Below are 17,075 nucleotides of genomic sequence, written 5' to 3' on the forward strand. Positions count from 1 at the left end.
ACCCCATGCAGCAGTGATAGCGGACCCACTTTAGAGATTCTCAATTGGCAGATCTGCTGAAGGCCTGTCACTGGCTTTGATCATCTTCACTCACACTTGAATAAATGCAGTGCGGAGAGGTTCCTTAACAGCAGGAATGCTGGCGGAGCCCTCTAAAACGGTTTGTGAAGCACTTGACCTTGAATTTTCACATATAATCCTAACAAGAAACCTGAGTGACGAGCAGGAGAATTGTAGTCATTCCTATTTTAGAAACGAGCTAACTCCAGTCCAGAGAATTAAAGAGTTAGCAAGTGGTGGAATGACTGAAATTCAGGCCTGTTTTGTCTTTCTTTTTACTATATTAAATAACTTCTCTAGTAATTGTTAATTGTTCTATTCTGTTACTTCCTCTCCCTTCTAAAATGTGTGGGATGATGATTTATGAGTTTTTCCCCAGTCAAGACATCTGTGCATTAAAATCAGATATAGTCTTGTTGCATTTGGGAACTCCCAGAAAATACGTTAACCTACTCCCTTGCCTCAGAGAGAGCCTTTTGAAAAATCCAACGTCAAGTCTACACTCACCATCCTAATTGGAAAGATTTATTAACAAGATGATCCTGTTCTTCATTTGGTCTCTGAAAGCTGCATAAAATTGAGAGGCTGAATGATCGTAATTCTTTTGTGTTATTAACAGGAAGAGACAAAACCAACTTGAAGGGGCTGTTCTATTAGTTAGCAATCAGGAGTTTATTAGGAAGGAGGGAAGAGCTGAGCTACTGGTTAAAATGTAACTTACTTGTATAAATAGTTGTCTTTCTCACGTGCCCACTTCTAGTTTATTTTCGGGCAGTTATGAAAAGTGAAAAAGTATAATGCCCTTTCATGATTTATGGTTGCATATGTGGTTTGGGAATCCTTCAGGTTGCAGATAACTCTTGGTTTTCTGTTTTTGACTCTAAGTGGATTTTTCAATGTGACGTTAAAGAAGAAGCAGGAAGAGTGTTTAGATATGTGTGGACTGTCTGCAGTCAAGTCCTCGGACCTTAACTTCTCTGATGAACGCCCCAGCTTGAGCCAGCTCCACTGATTTTGAGGTATCTGTTTAGGAAATGCAATTAATATTGATTTTAACTTACTCCTGACAGAAAATATGCCTAAATCCTATGTATTAAAAAGGCAAATATAATTTTTTAAAAGGCTGCTTTCTAAAATTGCACTTTGGCACACAGTAGGCACTCAAAAATGAATTTTAAATGAAACTGATCATCAGAAGCTAACTATGTTAGCAACCTCAGTAAATTAGCATCTACATAGTAGTTGACTGAAGCATACCCCAGGAAAAAAGTGCATTTGGGGTGAAAGAAACATATGTTGTTGGATAATGTAAAATGAACCAAAAGAGCTGTTTACTTTGCTTTTTATTTCACTAAATGGAAAAAAATGATTTTGCCTTTAAAAGTCAGTAGTGCTGGTTTTAAAAACTAGAGCAGGTTTAAGGAATAGAGGGAGAGGTAGTACATCAAATCTGCTTTAACAAAGAAAACAAGTCACTGCCTTCTCACCATCTTTTGCATCTTTCTGTCTGTGACAGAGAATAGGAGCAAGTAACAGCTGCCAGTCAAAGCCCCTCATTTTCTGCTGGGCAGTGAAGTCTCAAAGTCTGGGTGTGTGGTGGGGGGAGTGGAGCAGCTGGTGCAGTGAGCAGCCCTGGCGGTGTGCGTGCTGGTGCCAGTGCCGGCACCAGTGCCGGGCTTCCCCAGGGCTGCCCTTTCGGGAAGCCCGTGCCCACTTCTTCCAGGAATGGCTGCAGGGGTCTGCCCAACCCAGTTTTAAGTTAAAAAAAAAAAAAGAATGCCAAGTGTCCCAGTCTATGACTTAACAGCATGGAGTTTCTCATCCCTGCAAGAGGCTGTTTGCAATTGTAAACACATAGTAGTAAGGGCAGAGGACAGATGTTAGGTAAGTGAGAGCAGTAGGGGAGCTTTGGGAGAGCCAAGCTGACCTTAGATTTTAACTCTTAGGTAATTAGCTTGCTGTCTGTTCCACAGTGGATATAATATGAGCAGAAGGCAAGGCAGCATTTGAATTTTAACCCTTCATAAAAAGCATTAGCTTTTTATTTTAGCATTTCAGAGTTTGTTGGAAAATACCATTTTGGCAGGTTTGTCGCAAGTGAGATACCACCTGATTTGTATGGTGCATTGCTGTTCACAAGCACTCTCAGGAGCATTGTTTTATTTAACACCCAAAGCCTTAACTACCTTGTGAGGTACTGCCCTTCCCCTTTATAAATGAGAAAACAGAATTCCGAGAGTTTGTGACTTGTTGAAGGGCTCCCAGCTAGTAGATAGAGCTCAAGCTTTGACTAGAATCCCTGTCTTTTGACTCCAGTGTTCCCTTCACCGAGCTGGGAACAAGCGCCTTGGTAACACCCAGCTTCGTGGTCTTCCCTTCTCTCACTCTCCTGTCTGCACAGAAAACCACAGTCAGCAAATCCAGCTTAGTGACCAGTTCCTGTTGCTTTGAGTAAGAACATACATACTATCAAAGGGTGGCTTCTTGATTGACTTAGAAGTTAATAATCCAATAAAAAAAGAGGAGCCTTGTTATTTCTTACTCAGAATCAGAATAGTAATACAGAATGAACCTTAGGGACCATTTGGTTTTAATACACATTGTTTTACCCAGAGTAAAGCCCTTCATAAGGAAAGTGAAACTCCTGTTAATTGCAGAGGACTGGAGCCCATTTCCCCAGACTCAGACCAGTGTGCTCTTTCTTTTAAAAAGGACACCTCCTTAAACAGAGGCTACAGTTCTCATCCTAGGAGCTAATTTGACTTGAGTTTCCAGCAGACATTCCTGGGCATCTACCCTGTGCTGGAACCAGCCTTGTGGGCGTTTAGGATCTAAGGAGGGGAGACTTACTCTAGAGTGACATATACCAGTACTAAGTGTTCAGCCATTTAAGAGACTAAGAATATCACAGATAGATTCATGGGTAACTCAGATTTGGTCTCAGTCTTTTGGAAACATTTATGAAGAAGCCCTTTTTTATATGACCTTCTATTTGCTAGAAAAATGACAACTGTGACCCCTTTGGAGTGTTTCAGAGTATCGCTGCCCATCCTTGAGAAGCTGAAGTGTGAAGATTAAAAAAGCAAATCAAATTGTCGTTGTTAGCACCAGATTTCTCTTTAGGCATTGTCCCTAGAAGTTTTGACTGAGAAAATTGTATATTCCTTGTGCCTTGGTATAACTTTTAACTCCTTGAAGTACATTTTCAAGGAACTGATGGTGAGGGAGTTCAACTGAGAGCCCAGAGAGCCTCTTTGAACCCTCTGGTAATTTGGGCAGTCTCCAAGTCAAGCTGAATTGATAGCGAATGCAAAATTGATCAGCATGGTTACAAGTTCCATTATATAAAAGAGATCCCTTTGCCAACAAAAACGCTCACAGAATGCCTTTATAGGATCTAACTTGCACCAGAATTAAACTTGTCTTTCTCAGTTGTTACTTCCAAAGCTGAACAGACTGCATTGTGTAAATGGGTCAGTTTGTGCAGTATTCTGCATGAAATGTTCAGGTATATGCAAAGGCAGCTCGACTATAAATTTCAAGGACAAACTAACCTCCAGGAAAGCAGATATAGAAGGAAGCTATATTATGTTCTTAGAGAAAGAGAAACTTCTCTTTAATTTCTTAGGCTCTTGGCTTGGATCGTGCTTACCTCTGTCAGCTCCAGGCAGCTGAGCTTCATTCTCTCACCTTTCTGCCTCTAAGTCCTTGAATCACACTCAGCGGTACGTGCTTATGAGCAGGTGATTCTACCCTCATTCCGTTCTCTAGGGCCTAAGAACTGGATGGAGTGATTTGGGGTTAGCTTTAGAAAAATAAACAGATACCCCATTGACTACAGTCTGTGTAGTACCTTTCTACCATTAATGTGTCTCATTGGCTTCAAATCAGGCAGAGATAAAATATAAATGGTACGTGGGTAAATTTTGCCAAAGAGGCTTTGAGGGTCCTACCTTCCTTTACCATGTTTACCCAGAAGTGTCCCTCATTTCATTTTGGTAGCAAAGACCAAAGTTGAGTTTCAATAGCAATCTTTTTGTATTTGTGGCTTTTTATGAGTCGCACCAGTTTTCCCTCTTAGGTGATAAATGGTGGTTGTGGTGAAGGGGAATTCCATAGATTTTAGGGCAAGAACCCAACTCACTATTCATTCAATCCATTATTCATTATTTAAATGTTCAGTTCATAACTTCAGCCCCCAAGACTTTAGGAGAAAAACAGATATTGCCTGTCTGTTTGTTTGACGGGAGGTGTTGGAAACCTATCCGACTAACTTAGAAAACGGACTTACTGACATACAGAATGTAAGAAATGCTCGGGGCCACCAAGCTGTGGGAAGAGCAGTATTGCAGTTGTTTAAACGTGGTGAACATTGCCAAGACTCTCATTGTCTTTCATCTCTGCCTCTTTCTGTATGTTTGTTTCATTCCTTCTAGTGGCTAGGAACATGGCCACCAATGGTTTATCTTACAGCTTCTGTCACTGAAAAATTCTCTGGATGCCAAGTTAAAAAAAAATCATAGGCAAGGAGCTCAGATCAATGAGGGTCATGTGTCCATCCCTGGGTCACTCAGCAGGGGTCAGGGAGGTGGGGGTCCTGGAAAAATGGTGACACACGTGTTTAGCCATATAACTACAAATGGGTAGGTGGGTATTTCACAGGATAAGAGATGATTGTTGGGAAGAAAATTCCCCAGCATGTATGCTCACTGCAACATGTCAGACCAGTGCCTTTCAAATGTTTTCACAGAAGAATCATAGTAAAAAATGTTTTACACTGAAGCACACATATATATACACGTTTAATTGAAAAAAAAAATTGTGAAACAGTATTCACCCTCACTATGTTACAAGGCATTCTGGTACTTTCTCTTACATTCTATTAGAGTTCATTTTTAAGTAATGTTGGTTATAATCTACCTAATTGATTTCATGACCCATTAATGGTTAAGATCTGTAGTTTGAAAAATTCTGTGCTAGACATTAAAAGTAGCAGACAGGTAAGTTCACATGCATACAGATACTTGGGCATGGGTATTTGTTCAGTCCTGTTGAAGAAATGACTTATGTTCTAGAAGGATGCTGGGGTCTTGGAGGTGACAAATATGTAACATGAATACCTTTTCCAGTTTTCGTGGTATTTTTCCTACCGAGGAATATTTTGGAGCCAGTCCCTTTGTAAAGTGAGCAGAACAAGTGCTATATGCCATCAGCTGCACTCCACTCTGTTTTGAACTTACCTTTGGGTGAGAAATAATGAAATCCTGTGGACCTAGAAAATTTCCCAAAGTGCTTTCACTTCTCTCTTAAAACAAAACATCAACACAGCTTTCTTGAAAACTTTATTTTGGCAGTATGAAGGGCAGCTGTCCTGATCATCGTAATACTGTAAAAGGGTGAGTGAAGTCTTTACTTATTCAAGAGTCGGTTGAAAAACTAAGGCCTCTTATTTTTTATTTTCTACTGAAACATTTGAATCCCCAGCCTTCTATCTTTTAAGTTGAACTGAGAGATTCAGATGGAAACTTTTAACAGCAGTAGAGCAGAGTGACTCCTGAATGACATATGAAAATGCAGAGAAGACTGGTAGAGTTCCTTCCTGCAGAAGCCCATGGAGATCCTAAATAGCTAACTGATTAGCATAAAGTGCCATAAGTCTCACTGTGAAATGCAAAGCGAAAAAATCGTCTAGAAGAATATATTGGGGAATATAGAATTAGGAATACATAGAGATCTCATAAACAAGGTACAAAAAAGTACTGACCATGAAGAAAGAGACTGATAAAAAATTTGACTACTGTCGATGGAATTTCTGTTCACTGAAAAGATTGGAAAAGGTAGGTTTGGAAATGTATTTAGAACACGTATAATAGACAAAGGACTCATAGTCAGAATATATAAAGAACTGTTGGTGGGAGTGTAAATTGGTACAACCATGTTAGGAGGAAGTTTGGCAGTATCCAGTAAAGCTGAAGATAAGATACCCTGTGAGCCAGCAGTTTGAGTCCTACTAGGTTTATAACTTGGAACAATAGATCCTCAAACCTTTTGATCTCACTGTACACTCTTAAAAATTATTGAGGGCCTCAGAGAACTTTTGTTTATGTGGATTATATCTGCTGATGTCTACCATATTAGAAAATAGAGAAATTTATAAAATATTTGTTTATCCATTAAAAAACCCATTATGTGTTAACATAAATAACTTATTTTTATGAAAAATAACAATTTTTCCAAAACAAGCAAAAAAATTTAGTGGGAAGACTGGCATTGTTTTCCAGTTTTGCAGATCTATTTGATGTCTAGCTTAATAGAAGAGAGCTGGATTCTTAGATCTGCTTTTTGTATTCATCTGTTATGGTATGTTGTTTTGGTTGAAGTTTATGAAGGAAATGTAGCCTCACACAAATATGTGGTTGGAAAAAGGAGGGGTATTTTAATAACCTTTCCAAACAATTGTAGATATTCTTTGTGACATCTGAAACTGTGTCAATGAACTTTTAATTATTTATTACATTAAAATCTTTTAGTTTAGCTTGCACATTGAGTAGATTCTTCACGCAACTGTTTTTGTAACGTCATACACTGATTATTTGGGAAATAATTGTTTCACCGACTTATGCAGATCTTTTTGTTATTGACACACTTCCATATACAATATTAAAATGTCACATTCTTTAACTTTACTACTGATCTCACCAGAAAAGTGTTTAAATATGTCAAGGACATAGTGGCAGATTCAAGTTTTCCAAAATTCTCATTTTTATTTCAAAGCCCAAATTTTATCACTGGCACCAAAACTCAGTTGTTTTTCTCTAAAGGATAGGCTCACTTGTCTGCCAGATACTCAAGTCTGAATAACCGCAGTTTGCGTGGCTGTCATTCCTTCAGGAAGAATGGTGTCCCATGAAAAAGGCAGCTGCCGTCAGCTCAAAGGCAAACAATTGCCCAAGCACCTTCTCCGGGCCCCCTGGGTACCTTGGTCTGAGGCAGAGGCGCTTTCTGTGTACTCTCCCATTTAGTCACACGGAACATTAGAAAGACATGTACTTGAGGGCTGAGATTTAATGAAAGTAATATTTTTTTCTGCTTTAGAGTGTGGTAGTGAGGAAAACAGTGACTGCTGGTGCAGTTTGCTGCCACTGCCTTTGTTCATGTCATCCAAAATCCTCCAGGGTTTTTCACTGTTGTGAAGAAGGCAAATAATGTCTTAGAATTTGTATGAAAATAGTTTCGACTTTGTGGGCCCTCTGAAGGGGGCTGGGGATCCCCCACGATCCTAGGACGCCTCTCTCTCCAGGAGTTGGACCACACTTGAGAACAGTGCCCTAGAGAAAGCACCACTCTCTTGCACCAGGATACACTAGGATGCATCAGGGTCGCATGGGGAGGGGGGGACATATGTTTAAGAAGGGGTATACGGTGGGGAGCGTGCTTCTGGGATACTGATAACATTCTGTTCCTTGGCCTGGGTGGAAGTATTTGTTCTACGATATGGGAATCTCTCCATTTTTATTTGTGCACTTTCCTATACATCTTTTACTTACCAGTCTGATTCTCTGACTTTGACTAGTTAGTCCCTGGTTTAGTGATACAAAGGGTATTGAGAATGGAAGAACTACCCTCCAGTGCCCCCCTGTTTGTATTGTATCTGGGATGTCTTTGGCCGACCGTTACTGCATTTTGGGCTATGGTTCCTTTGTTTATATTACAGTTGAGGTAGGAAGTCAAGTGCTTCTAGTGTGTTTTCCCTTTCGTAGTTTCTGACATGGCTAAGGCAGTGAAAATTATGAGGAGGGAGCTTCTTTTTTTTTTAATTAAAAACTTTATATAGTGCTTAGTTACTTGAGACTTAGGGACCTTACCATAGAAGCTATTTCCATATCCTTATTTTGTGGAAGGGGAACAAAATGAAAAGTGACTTGAATAAGGACACACGTGGAGAATAAAACCATTTCTTTTGCTGTTGTTAAATCATAAAACTATGGTGACCATCTGTGAAATAAGAAGTAGTAATAAGATTTTGGCATTACTGGATTATCTTACTTATGGTCGTGCTCTTTGAACACTTTCACTTTGATTGTCTAATGTTACTTGGTAACACCAAATTAGCACAAAAAGTTCTCATACTTCCATTTCATAGATAAGAACACTGAGGTACAGAAAAGATCAGTAAATTAATTCAGTAGCAAAGCCAGGACTAGTCTAGATTTCACGGCTCCTTAAATTTGCTCTTCCCACGAAGCTAGTTTAATTGTATGGGGTTCAAGATAGTCAACAAAATCCTTGCCTCATTGGTCCTCTTGCTGCAAGCTGAGCTCTTGCACTTTGGGTCAGGAGCATCAATCAGTGCCCTGTATGTACATCAGCACCATCTCCCATGCTTCCTTATGTTCCAAACTTGGAATGAGAATATTCAGAAAACCACAAAGACTGAATTTCAATTTCGTCTGCTAGAAACTGAGTCCACTGAGGTATGCATTCTAGGCTACTAATCATAGCCTTCAACCTGAACCCACGTGCTGTAAGTGAAAGGAGTGTGCACACTCCATTTATTAGCTGCCAGGGTGACTGGAAGGTGATGGAGCTGGACTGCAGGTAAAACTGATAAGCTTTCAGATGTACCTGATTTTCCAGCAGGACTGTCTTCCTGCTCCTTGGCCGAGATTCACACACTCAGGATTTGTGTGTGCAAGAGTGTATGAACTAAGAAAACAGAGTGATCCCTGCTTGGTTGCCACAGGTCAGGTGAAGACTGCCTGGATTCTGGAGGGTATGGGAAATGGCCCACAGAACTAGCTATGACTTAAATGGACATGTGAAGTCTTCACGTAGGTGTCTAACAATCTCTAGCAACAGAGTGAGGGAATAAGGGGGAAAAAAGGCTCTTTTTATAGTTTGCCCAGGCTAAAACTTCATTCTTTTTTTGAAAGTAATGTTTACTTATGTTTAATGTTAGAATCCCAGGATAAATACAAACATTTTTGGATATTATAGGTCCTGTGTTTCACAACCAGGATCCATATTCAGTAAGTATTTTTCTCATTAACTTCTGCCAGGATATTATTTTTGAGATTTAGGTCTTAATCTGAGTCTTTCACAAGTGAAATAGAACAGAAATCTTAGAAATGAATCTACAAATTGCATTCTTCCTGATTCATTTCATATAAGGCTGTCTAATTTTAAGCAGCCCCCCCCCCAAATGGTGGCTGCTCTTGCCCCAGTTTTCCCCTTCTAACCAGGCCCGATGCAGCTGCCGCAGAAAGTGTCATCATTGCTCAGAGAAGCTGAGGCTGGGAGTGGAGGAAGGAGGCAAAGCTATGGAAACAGTGACTGGGGAGCAGACCCCAGGAACAAAGCCCGTGCACTCATACTGTGGCGGTTTCCTGTCCTCTTGTCCACGACCAGAGTTCTTTTTCTTATTTATCCTCATCAAGTGCCATTGGAAAGAGTAACAGGTGTGGGGGAACAAGAGTCTCCTTTAAAATACGGCTGGGAGAAAAAGAGCGTGAGTGCGGAGCCTGACACTCCAGACTTGAAATTGGGCGTTGCCGCCTCCCAGCTGTGACCTTTGAGCAGGTTGCTTTACCCCACCTAGCAAGTCTGTTTTGTCTTCTGTGAATAGAGATAATTGTACCTACTTCCCAGCGTTACTCTGGGATTATACACTGTATGCATATGGTGTACATGACCCCACACCTAGGATGCAGTAAGTGCCCAGTAGATGACAGCTCTTATCATATATGCAAACAACTAAAAAGTTCATTCATGATCCCTACAGCATAAATTATTTTTATGACAAGGCTTGATTCCAGATACCTGTTTGAACTCTACTCCCTGGAGGGGCTGACACTTTGAAAGAGGACAGTAGGGGACTTTTAGTGTGGAGATGCTAGGAAGAAGGGCAGGCCAAGGTGAGAAGTCAAGAAACACACAGCATCATAAGGTCCTGGAAAATGGGGGGAGGAACACTAAAACATGAGACTAGGTACATTCTTCCCCCAGAAGAGGGGTGAATTCCTCTTCTCCCTCCCCACTGAACCACATACACATTGCTGCTAGGACCCCAGACTCAGGCTGAGAGTGTTAGTACTGTATCTGCCCTCTGGCTGCACATCCAATCACCTGCGGGGCTTATAAAGAAGGACCTAGGCTTGGGCCCTGCCCCAGTCCCTCAATCTGAATCTCTTAGGGGATGAGACCCAGCAGCACTTTAGGTAACCAGTGTGCAGCCAGGGTGGGGAAGCACTTGAGCTACATAGGTTAAGTATACTTGTGAAGGCTAGCCTGGAGACCTGCCCATTCCAATTCTAGACAAGTGGGAACTTTCCACACAAACACACACACACATGAATGTGCATATGCAGTCTTAAATAAAACTTAGTCCTTCATTGATTCAACAATCAAGAGGGGTGTAGAAGAGATGCTATTGTCAATACTTTTAAGTGGAGAAATAAGCTTTATTCACAAATAACTATAAAAATTCCCAGATTTCATGAATGCCATATAGAGAGGCATTTATTAGGATGACAGTTCAGAGGAAGGACAAAGTATCTTTATTAGTGTTAGCAGGGATAGTCTGGGGCCTTGAGGAAAAAGAAGGGAAAGGTATTTCAGAGAGAGGGAATGTTATGAGCCAAGACTTGGAGATGGAAAAGCCCAGGGCATATAGAGGAACAAACAATAGGTGGACCAGCTGGGGAGAGAGTTGAAGTTGTTGAAGTTCGTGCTAAGGAATTTGGCAAGTTAATGCAGGGTTTGAAGAGGAGGGTGATGTGAGTGGAGCTGTCTCTAGGAAGCTGGAACTGATGGATGGTATTCTGGGGAGAGAGGACTGGAAGAGGATGCATTTCCACAAACCTGTAGAGTTGAACATAGACGTAGAATTGAACAGTGAATGGTCTTGGAGGGGTGACAGGGAGAGAATGGGAAATGCCAGAGGAGGCAGCTGGCTTGGAGCAGAGGAAACTCATTCTTTTGGTTGGCCCGCTGTTGCCCATCGTCTACATTATTATTATTCTGCAAGATCCATTGTCCACCCACCTCAAAGCACTTTTTGGGTTCTTCCTAGAGATGCAAAGGCACAGAAAAAAGCTGGAACTTTTTTTTTTTAAACAACCCTTTTTTGCTGAGATCTTTTCCCTGAAATTATAGAATATTGGAGAAATTGTTTAAAATAAGGTGTTTCTGTTGCAACCTGCTCATAACTGCTGATTCCTCCCAAATTATTTCTAAAAACCTGGCAGTAGAAAGACTTCTCTGAAAAACCATCTGCAGCTCTCACTTCCCTGAATCCCATTCTCCCTTTGTCAGGCATTCTTTATCTAATGGCCCAGATAAAATGAACTCTTTGGGAGAATCTGAGTGCATTTCCACTTGTGAGCACTGAGAAATACTTTATTTAGAAATAGGAAGGGTTTTTTTTGTAAGCCAGTCCATGTGGCTGTAGAGAGCTCCTAGAAAATTAAGGAAGGCATGTGGATGTGGGAGCACCTCTCCTGGGTTTGCCTGGATTAGTCCTGGACTTAGTGTCTTGAGAAGGGACAGTGATTTATATTATTTCCAGTTAATATAAATACTACGAATGACAAGAAAGGCAAATGACAAGAATGACAAAGTTAGTTCTGACTTAGAAATCGGACTAATTAGGCAAAGCCCATATGTGGGAGAAGTTATAATCAGTGAGATTGTTTTCTTTTAGGAAGTTTCCTCCACTATAAAGAAACTGAAAAATTGATACAGTTATAAAGCAATAGAAGGACATTAGAATGAGAAGTTTTTATTATAAGAAAGACACCTAATCATAGCCATTAAAATACTGTTTTTGACATTTGCCTTATTCCATGTATGTATGTTTTTATATAGGTATAAATAATATTCATATAATGATGTGATCAGGAATATGTAGTTAAAATATAATCATATTTTGTATTTCTATAGCATTTATATGATTGAAGTTTATTTAGTATTATAATTCATAATTTATCAAGCAGTGCTCTACTGCTGGATTATTAGATTGTTTTCTTGTTTTTAGGTACTAGAGAAACACTGTGTTTTGTATCTTCTACACGTGCTTTTTTGCTTTTTTTTCAATTATCTCCCTAGAATAGATTCCTGGGAGTGGATTTATTTAGTCAAAGGGTATAATATCTTTATCGTGGTTGTCTCAGTTCCTTTTTGGAAATGAATACTTTCTATATCTACTTAACACTCTAATGATAGTAAACCTAGAAATTGTAAAACTTTATTACCACAATTTTCATTTTAGTTTTTTAATCTCAAATTGAGAAAAACTATTATTCTCTTAAATTTAGCATCTCACAAATTAATTTGTATCTGTAACATAAATTAAAAATAAATTCAGTTCATGGATTTATAATTATCTAAATAAGTTATATCCTTTATTATATAAAAATAAATCCCACACATTATCTTCTCTTTTCTTCATTGTTTACAGAAAGTTTATATCACTAGTTTTTTAAAATTATAAATCCCTATAAAATCCTAATTTTTCTTTTTTTTCAGAGTATGCTAGGTCAGTTCAATCATGTTTATATACCTAGAGTTTACTTTAAAGAACCTGTTTGTGCATACAGATGTATGTTTCTTCTGTTTTTTTTAAACACCAGTTTTTATTTGAGCTATTACATATCAATCTGGAATATTACAATATGTTTTTCTGCAAGCTGCAAGTCATCTCGCAGCTTTTTTCCAAGGTGGGTCTTTTTTCCAGGACTTATTTTCTGTGTGTCTGATATATAGCTATGTTAAGACTAAAATAAGCTTTGTGGCTTAGAATAGTCTCCTTGCCAGTCGGTCCCTGCCACACTTTTCTTTCCTCTCCAGTCCATCCTATTCATTATTCCCAGATTAATTTTCCTAAAACACTGCTTACTGAAAAACCTCACTGGAAAACCTTAATTGACTCCCCATTTCTAGTTGAATTGAGTATAAACTTTTCACCTTGGCATTTAAGACCTATGACAAAACATGCCTTTGCAGGCTCATGAGAACCACTAGCCAGGAGATTAGTGTGCTACCGCATCCCCCGACCCCAGATTTACCTAGTCAGAAACTTATAAGGGTGGGACCTTCCAAAATCTCTTTCTCTCTTTTCAAAACCCCCCCAGGTGCTGCACCGCTGGGCAGTGAGGGACAAGCTCTGGCCCTGGCAGAGGGCAGACACAGGCTTACAACCTGGCTTTGCCACTTAGCAGCTCAGGGGTTTCCAGCATGGGTGCAGCCCTCTACTCTCAGGCTTTCTTCTTTTTTTCTGTAAAATGCGGTCAAATAGTATTTCATAAGAATGATCGCAATTGTGCATACCACGATTATTACAGGGTTAAGTACTAAACAAATCCTGGCTACTACTGTTTTATAGTGACAGTAGTAGTAGTAGTAGCAGTAGTAGTAGTAGTAGTAAAAGTCATCAGCTTTGTGTTCAGACAGATGTGGGCTCAACTCACAACTCTGTTCCTCCTTTCTCTGGATCTTATCCAGATTACCTAATTCTCTGACCTTCAGTGTCTTCATCTACAAACAGGGCGAATAATAAATGAGATTTAAAATATTAGCACATTGCTACATGGTAGGCACAAAATGATAGCAAATGTTTTATTATATGCTTGGTCCAGGTCTAAGCTCTTTATGTTTTAACTGCTCTTCCCGTGAACCTTATGAGGTGATAACCACTATTATCTTCATTTTACAGATGAAAGAAAGTAAGAGAGAGAGAGGTTAAGTGACTTGCTTAAGGTCGCACAGCTAGGAAGCTAGGATCTGGACTCAGTTCTGTGACTCCAGAGCCCACTCTCAGCCACCAGGCAGTGTTCCTTCTCCTTACTGTATTGCATTATTATTGACTTACTTTATTCCCGCTACCCCCACCACGTCTGTCTACACTAGCTCCCTTAGGAAGGTGATTTTTCTTTATTTGCCCCGGCAGTACCTGGCGAGTATCTCATCTGTAGAAGACACTTAAACACGTGTTCCATTGAACATAATAAACATACCTATTTCTCGCATCTGGTCACAAGTAAACTACTCTTGGTTTTAGGCAGCTGCCATCTGGCAGACCGCCTTCCAGCCGCAAATCAGAGGACTCTAACTGCTTTCCCAGCTTCTTCCCCTGACCTGGAAAGGTCTGCGTTCTGAGGAGGGGAGGGTGGGTCAGGGATGGTGGGATTTGGTAGGGACTCTCCGGAAGGACCAGGCACCTGGAAGGCAGCCTGGAGGCGGTGGGAGGTGGGGTTGCTGGGAGGTGAGAGGCCAGGCTCCGAAACAGCTGTCTCAGGGGAAGGCAGGTTCAGCCGCCACCCATGTCGCCCCTCCCCCGTGACTGCGCCAGGAGACGCTCCCTCCTGCAGTTAACCCTGTGCACCTCCTCGGTTTCCGAGAGATGTTGCATTTATTTCCCCAAAGTCTGATCCTGTTTTGACTTGCTGTTTCAGAGGGGCCATTTCTGCGGTGATTGTCTTCCCTGGCCTCTGTCCCGTTCAACGGCAAGATGAGAGTATCAATTACGTTCTCTCTTCATGTCGCTTGCTTCCCTCACTTCCGTGGACTTCACACACTCCTTAAAAGACCTTTTTATTTTAGCTGTCCCCAGAGGAGAAACTTAGGTGCATATCTTCCTTTATTTTATTCCTTTTATTCTGAAAATTTTGAGATTTAATCAGAATTGCCGCCTTCCTGAGTGATCTGAAATTCTGTATTACAGTTGGTTTTCTTTGATATTAAAATTTTATCAGGATCTTTGATTTCTGTTTCTCATAACACATACTGTTATATTTTTTCTTATTACAAAATCAATAAATATTCATTGTAGAAAACTATGTAAACATGCAGAAAGGAGTAAGTTAAAACATACAAACTATGCTGCATTCTGATATTGAGTGATATTTACTTTTAACAACTTGACACATGCCCTTCCACTGTTTTCTTCCAGTAAATCCACATACGTAGTACAAACATACACAGATAATATGCATACAGCAAAATTCCTTTCTTTCATAAAATTAGCGTTTGGCTGTATATAGTATATCTTATTTTCTTTTACTATGTGATTTTCAAGTATCATTCTTTGACTCATTTACAAAAATAATGGAAGTGAATGAAAAGGAGACTGTGTACGATGCTGACAGTCAACATAGGCATTTTTCACTAACGCATTTCTTGGGACCTAGGCAGCCTTTTGTCCGAGCTCTACTTGGAAGTCTGTCTCAGTACTAAGAGTGACTAACAGAAAATGAGCTTGCTGGGGAATTTTGAGGTGGTTCTCTCTATGGATCTCAGGGACTGGCCTTCACCCTGCCATTTGAGTCCTGTTGCTGAAAACAAAGCTGGCTTTGGACTCTGGTGCACTGCTGTATGTGGTACTTGATTCTATATGCCTTGGTTTTCCACATGCCTTGCCAAATTGGTTTCCTGACCATGACCTTGTAGTTCAGCATTTCCCTTTCCCTCCACCCATTTCCTGCCTTTACTTTTGATCATTAGGATTTTTTTTCACATGAATCCCATGGTAGTAATGTAGTAGTCAGGCCCACAGTCAGGAGACCCCACACTTGGTCTCCTGAAATTCCTTTTGGAAAAGTACATTTTCCAGGTCCATACTCAATAATTGTAATATCAAATTACCACACAATTTAAAAAACATCTTTTTTTGTTCTATTTTTACTAGCAAATTTTGGAATAGACAAACTTTTTTTTCTTCATCAATCCTGGCATTGACATTGCTTTTAAGGAGCATTTTCAGTTCTTACCCATGTGCACGTGACTCCTGCATCTTGTTCGGTCCTCACATCTCCCGTCTGCTCCAGTTCTGTATTTCTATACACTTTTATTGGGAAATCTCCAGGTAGGTATAACATTGTCACTTTAAGCTCCACCTGTCTTATATGGACCTCATTATCTTGCATATAAACCTGCTTCAACTACCTTTTTTCTTTCCTGTGGAACCTAATACTCTTTCACTCTCCCAGAATACTAAGAGAATTAGTAAGAGAAAACAATAAGATGGCCAGATGCAAAGTGAAGTACACAGAATTCAGTAGCTTTCCTGTACATCATCATTGATTACTTTGAAAATGTAATGAAATAAAGCCCCAATCACCATAGCAGTTAAAACTATAGAATACCCAGAAACAATTTTTAATAATTCTGTAAGGCTTATACTTTTTAAAATTTTTTGCTGAAGAACTAAATATTTAAAGAAACATATTCCTAGGGGAGACGATGCCAGTTCTCCCCATAGTGATCTGTAGATTCAGTGCAGTTATAACCAAAGTCCTAATAGGATTTTTAATAGAATTTGGTAAGCTGGTTCCAGCATTTCTGAAAATTTGAATAAAGAAGAATGAAAGGAGTAATCCTACCAGGTACAAAGATCTAGCTTAAATCTAGAGTAATTAAAACATTAAGGCATTGGCACAGGAAGAGACCAACAGACAAAACAGAATAGAATCCAGAAAAGAAAAGACATAGGATCAAATTTAATATATGGTAAATGCAGCATTTAAAATCAAAGGGAAAGATCAAATTTAAAAAATAATAAATAGATAAAATCAAAGACAGAGAACAAGGAATGTAGCAGAGGCCCTCAGGTGAGAGACCATGAATGGTGCATCTCTTGGAGCAAGGGATTCCCTTTACTGGAGAGGAGGAGTAGGGACAATAGAGAGAAATAATGTTAAGGAGGCAAGCGAGGGTCCTCATATGCCCTTCTAAAGAGTTTAGGCTTTTTATTTAAGTGCCTTATTTATCCCCAGATTAATAAAAATTTTCTCATATATTTTCTCTGTTCTTTTATGGTTTATTTTATTACATTTAGAGCTTTATCTGGAATTTTTACCCATTCATTATATGAGATAAGGATACAGCTTTCATTTTTCCTAAGTAGACAATTATCCCAGTTCCATTAATTGAATCTTCTTCCACTGGTTTTAAGTGCTGCTTTAAATTCATCATATATATATAATTATTTTCCTGGGTTTGTTTCTAGACTCCGTTTCATC

General features: G+C 39.7%; 1 protein-coding gene across 3 annotated transcripts in view; it reads left to right on the forward strand.

Moving 5' to 3' along the window:
* Positions 1-17,075, forward strand: part of SERTAD2 (SERTA domain containing 2) — a 105,695-nt gene that overhangs the window by 17,746 nt on the left and 70,874 nt on the right. The window contains exon 3 of one of the 3 annotated variants that reach the window (XM_072937640.1): positions 946-1,079. The exons of the other annotated variants lie outside the window; for them this stretch is intronic. The gene's annotated coding sequence lies outside the window, so the exon portion shown is untranslated. The remainder of the gene's footprint in view (positions 1-945; positions 1,080-17,075) is intronic. 3 annotated transcript variants of the gene reach the window in all.

The sequence above is a fragment of the Vicugna pacos genome, chromosome 15 (assembly GCF_048564905.1).
Source record: "Vicugna pacos chromosome 15, VicPac4, whole genome shotgun sequence".
Taxonomy (NCBI): Eukaryota; Metazoa; Chordata; class Mammalia; order Artiodactyla; family Camelidae; genus Vicugna; species Vicugna pacos.